The sequence below is a fragment of the Rana temporaria genome, chromosome 5 (assembly GCF_905171775.1).
Source record: "Rana temporaria chromosome 5, aRanTem1.1, whole genome shotgun sequence".
NCBI classification, from domain to species: Eukaryota; Metazoa; Chordata; class Amphibia; order Anura; family Ranidae; genus Rana; species Rana temporaria.
In genome coordinates this window covers 123,619,680-123,625,840 of record NC_053493.1, presented here as the reverse complement: position 1 = coordinate 123,625,840, position 6,161 = coordinate 123,619,680, and positions in this window count along the sequence as shown.

Genomic DNA, 6,161 nt, shown 5'->3' with positions numbered 1-6,161 from the left:
GGGGGGACCAGTCTATGTGCCGTTCTTTGAACCCCCACATGGTTGTATCAGCCTACAGTCTCTGTCGTGCCTAGTTGCCATCTGATCCCCTACTTGTGTAAGTCCTTTACCCTACCCCCTTCCGATACCCTTCTGGCGTTCCCTCTTCCCCTTCCCATTCCTCTTTTCCCTCTGTTTCTCCCCTTTTACCCTCCCCCCTCCCAACACACCTTCTAGCTACCTCACACTTTCCTTTCTCTGTCCTCTTCTCCCCTCTTCTCCCTCTTTCCTCCGCCCCTATTTCCTTCCCACCTTCTTCCCCTCTCCCTTGCCCACCTGTCCTTTCTCCAAACCCCCCCATTCTTTCCCCCCCTTCTCCCCCTCCCCCTCTTTCCCTTTCCCCTCCCCCCTTCTTCCCCCCTTCCATACCTCCCCTTCCTTATTTCTTTCCACTCCCCCCCTTCTCTCGCTAGTTTATGTATCCTTGGGGGGTCCCACCATTATATGTATACACACATGTACATATACATGTCCTTTGTTCTTACCTAGACCTCCACGCCAACTATCCCCTTGTCCGTCGTGGCGGGAGACCCTATTGCTGCCCGGCATTCGCTCACTTTTAATTGACTCATAGGGTAAGCTTTTTTAATTAATGTTATAATTTCCTTTGGAATTTATGTTTTATTGCCGATTATTTGCATGTAATTATTTATGTTTACTGTATAATGTCCTTTGCATAATTTTATAGATTGGCTGTCCTGATGAAGCGGTATATCAATGTCCGCGAAACTAGTCGACTGTGACCAATCATTTGATGTGTACAATTAATTGTTTGTTTTGCAATTTTATGGACAATAATGTTTTTTATATCCATACACTTTTTATACTATTTTGTCAATCAGATTTTATTAGCACCCTCAAACCAATTCGAGTGGCGGCCTTGGGTCTAGCCTCAGCCACTATTCCCTTACCCCCACTCTCCCACTTTTCACTATAACTGGGATGATGGTACAATTTTATTCTTTATTATTCATTTTTATATGAGGCTATACTCTCCCTTTTTGTACACCAACATATTGTTTTTTATGTTTGACAAGCTATGTCTTCTGCATTTCTCTCTCATGAGATTCAAATATTTTTGTTCCGTTCATTCTGTTACTGTAGCAGCTGCGTCCGCAACGCTGTATGGACCTTTTATATCTAAATAAACATATTCTATTAAAAAAAAGATGAACGTGCCACAAAATGCAAATTGTTTCAAATTGTGTTCATTTAAAGAGGAATCTCAGTCATCAATATTGTTTTATTATGAAGAGAAAATATGGTATACATATGTTTTGTCTCCAGTAGTCCAATTTGTAGACTCAATAATCCACAGGATTATCAGATCAACAGCTGTCCATGGGGCAGTCGAAAAATTGTCTAGCTACTTTACAGAACCAGCACTGTTTTAGAGAATTTTATAAAGTAGGTCATGCTGAGACAGAGATCATTAATTAGGGTCTGCACAAAATAAGGAACTGAATCCTTTTCTGAGTAGGTCACAACGTGGATAATACCAGGAAAGATCAACAACCCAATGTGCAAAGAAAGGAACTGATACTTTTTCAGAGTAGTTCACAAAGGGTATTGCCAAAGAGAGCAGAAAGCTAAATTAGTACTCTAGTTTACAAAGAAAGAAACTGACATATTTTCAGTGGAGCTCACAAAGCAGTTCATAGGAACAGACAGCAGCAAACCAGACCTCCCAGTGCACAAGAAAGAGCTAACAGGTTTCCAGTGGAGTTAAGAAATTATTTATGTCTGGAAAGAGCAACAAGACAAAACTCCAATGCACGGAGAAAAGAATTGATACTTTTTTCAGGGGAGTTCATTATTTTGGATCTTGCCAATAACAGCAGATAGCCAAATCAATGCATGCATGCTGAAGCCCAGTACACACTATTAGAAAATTGAATAAATGGTCATTTATATTTTTCCATGGCATTGATCCTTTTTTTTTTTAAATCAGTAAAATGGTTTATTGTGCCAAAAATATAAGTACGGTACATAGATATATATCAGCATACAAAAAACGTTGCAAAATAAAATTATCACAAAAAGACTTGCTTTGTACGCATGCTAGAACAGAGGCACCAGGAGGTGACCTAAACCAAATTCCGTCATTAAAGGAGTTTGAACTATGCCGGGCAGGTGAGAAACCGCCTCTCCCCCCAACACTAACACACACTCGGCCAACGGGCCAAAACTGAAAGTCTGCATTCCACCGTCTGCTTAAGCATTCAGAGTCCTTATCCATCCTTAAGTAGGTTCTCCCGACCATATTATGTAATCCCCACAGGCGCGTACCTCAACCATGGTCTAAGGTTTATACATTTTTTGACTGAGTCAGACATATTTTATAATTTTATGTTTTGTGCGTCAGGAAGATAGAATCGACTACATCTGGAACAGCCGGGTCATGACCAGTCTCGGAGGTGCCAGTCCAGGTGTTTCCAGCCAGGGTTGCCAGATGGAATTAAATTTCTTAGGGGCATTTCTATGCTGATATGTATAATGTTCCCTCACTATAATAAGATTTACCTGATCAATCCATTGTTTCTTAGTCGGGACATGCGGGGACAGCCAGAGTCTAGCTATCTGTTTCCTTGCTAGATATAGGAGCCTAATCACTGCTATATTAATAGGTGGGGGGTATACCTCTTCGTCCACGGCACCCAGTATACATACTATGGGGTCCAGTGGGACCCTAACTTGATACACCGAGGAGATAACCTCTGTGACACTCCTCCAGAACCGGTGTAACTTGGGGCACCTCCACATCAGGTGAATAAGCGACCCCTCCCCCTCGCATAGCTTGGGACACAGTGAAGAGTCCCTTCTTCCCCATCGAAACAGTTGAATAGGCGTACGATAAACCCTGTGTAACAGGAACAGGTGAGACAACCTGTGAGACTGCGAGACAGAAGTGAGAGGGCCAGCCTGTAAACAAATTTCCCAGGTCTCGCCATCAATGTCCCCCAAATCCTCTGTCCACCCTCTTCTGCATGGCAGATTTGCTGAGTTTTGCACAGACGACAATAGCGAGGAGTATACATGGGATATCATACCCTTTCTTTCCGTGCCAGAAAATACCTCAGTTAACAGCCTACTGCTAGATAGCTGGAGAACCGACACCTGCCCCTGTGCCCGAAGGGCATGCCTGAGTTGTAAATACCTATAAAATTGTTGTCTGGGTAGACCAAATTCATTTTGTAAATCCTGAAATGATTTAAGCACATTGTTACTGTAAATCTGGGCGATGTTCTTAATTCCAGCCAGTTTCCAAACCTGAAAGCCTTCAAGCCTGAAGACCTCCATTAGGTTTAGATTGTCCCACAAAGGAGTGTCCGCAAGAAATCCCGAGACACCCAAGGTGGATCTAACCATAGACCACAGCTTCCTAAGGAGGACCACGGTGGGTGCCGCCTGAGGCAGATGCGGAAAACCCGCCTCCAAATTTGCTAGGACCGACGCACTCCCCGAACCCGTTCGCAGTAGAGTATCAATTGAGTCATTATCATTGGCCCGCCCCATGCCACACAGATGCTGCATTTGAGAGGCTAAGAAGTAGAATTTAGGATTAGGGACAGCCGCTCCTCCCTGGTCTTTATCATATTGTAACGTGGACAATCTGATACGGGCCACTTTTTTTTTCCAAATCAGTGATCTAAACAAGGAATCTATCCGGGTGAACCAACGACGAGGTATCCACTGAGGGGAATTGTGCATAATGTATAGAAGTTGGGGGCCCCACACCATTTTTATTAGATTTATTCTACCTATTACTGAGAGCGGAAGTTTGCACCAGGTATTACAGGTCATTTGCAGTCGTTGGAAAAGGGGCAACAAATTCTCCTCCAAGTATTTCTGTGGGTTAGCTGACACCTGAACTCCTAAGTATTTAAAAGATTCCACCACCTTCAGTGACCCCGCCGCCTCCGGTAGGGAGGCAACCGGACCATCCACAGGCAAAATGACGGATTTACCCCAATTTATCGAGAACCCCGACAAGGAGCCAAACCGTTGGATCAATTCCATAGCTGCCGTAAGAGATGTATCCACATCTCCCAGATACAACAAGGTATCGTCTGCGTAAAGAGAAATCTTCTCTATCTGTTCACCTCTCTCAAAACCGATTATCTCAGGGGAGGACCTTATCCGCGCCGCTAACGGCTCGAGGGCTAGTGCAAAAAGCAGGGGCGATAAAGGGCACCCCTGCCTTGTGCCTCTGTAGAGCGGAAAGGGGTCCGTAAGGTCCCCGTTCACTCGAAGCCTGGCCGTGGGGGCAGCATAGAGTAACCGAACCCATCTAATAAAATTGTCACCCAGTCCAAAGCGTCCCAGGACCTCCCACAAATAGGGCCATTCGACGCTGTCAAAGGCTTTGGCAGCGTCTAATGACAGGATCGCCCTCTGTTTCTCGTTATCAACAGGTATCTGTAAATTAAGGAAGAGGCGCCTAATGTTGAGGGCAGTTGACCGGGAAGGAATAAAACCTGATTGGTCCGTATGGATTAGTTTAGTTATAACTTTAGCGAGCCTGGTGGCCAGTACCCTAGCCAGTAGTTTAACGTCTGTTGTCAGTAGTGATATAGGTCTATAGGAGTCAGCACTTTGGGCATCCTTACCAGGTTTCAATAGGAGAACTATAATGGCTTCATTCATGGATTGGGGCAGGGACCCCTGATCATACGCATCTATAAACACTTCTTTCAAAAGAGGTATCAGGCCTTCAGAGTAGCGCCCATATACCTCCGCCGGCAAGCCATCCGAGCCCGGAGACTTGCCAGGAGAGGAAAGCGCCAATGCCTCCAGTAGTTCATCAGTCGTGAGCGGCGCACTCAATTGCGCCACATCTGCGGCCGATAGACGCGGGAGGTGGCACTGATCCAAAAAGGAGGCAATCTCCTCAGTAGTAGGTGAGACTTTAGAGGAATACACATCAGCATAGAAATCTTTAAATGTGGATAGCACATCCGCATGAGATGAGACCAGTGACCCCGATACATTAGTTATTGACTCTATGTGTGGCGAGCCCCTTTGTGCTCTCACCATCATAGCCAGCATATGACCTGTGCCCTCCCCGTCCTCGAAGTACTTCTGCTGAAGGAAAAATCTTTTATTCTCCGCCCTGGTCATAGTCACATGCTTAACCATATTCTGAGCCTCATTCCATGCCCTTTCGGTATGCTCAGAGGGGGAGTCCACATAAGCCGACTCAGCCCTCCCAGCCTCCCGAAGAACGAATTGTTCCCAAGACTTCGTCCCCGTTTTAATGGAGTTGATAGACCTAATAAACTGGCCCCTCAAAAAGGCTTTAAGAGCATCCCAAAGGACACCCAGGCCCGTGGAATTCCTGTTAATCCTAACAAAGTTTACTAGTTCAGTATGAATAGGATCAGGGGCTGGGAACAGCGACATCCAGAAGGGATTAAGCCTCCAGCAAGTGCGCTTAGAGATTCCAGACGCCAGTATCTCAATACATAAAGGCGAGTGGTCAGAAACAGTCCTGGCCTCGTACTTTATGGACGAAACCAGGGGAAGCATCTCACTGTTGCCCAGGCCCAGATCAATTCTAGAAAGGCCCCTATGCGAGGCGGAGTGGCAAGAGTAACATCTCTCCTGTGGGTGAGCAAGCCTCCAGACATCTCTTAACCCCAGCTCCTGTAGAAGCCGAGCAAAAGGCGTCTGGCTCCTCCTTGGTGTGGCCGCCCGCGCCCCAGGAGAAAACTTGTCAAGGTCGGCACACAAAAAATTATTAAAGTCCCCCACTACAAGAGCGGGGACACCAGGGTGACGTGACAAGAAGGTGGCCAGGGTCTTAAGAACCTCCGCCGAAAAAGGTGGCGGTATATATATGTTGGCTATAATACATGGTATGCCATTTAGGGAACAATGCAAAAAAATAAAACGACCTCCCGGGTCTATTAGTGAGGAGATAAACGTATACGGTACATTTATGCCAATAAGTGTACTGACCCCTCTGGCATACGATGAAAAAGCAGAGTGGTACTGGTTGCTATACAGCCTAGAGGAAAATGGAGATTCCTGACCTGGTAGAATATGTGTCTCCTGCAGGCACACCACTGAGGAGCCCAGCCGTTTAAGCACATGACCTACTGCCATGCGTTTCACTTTAT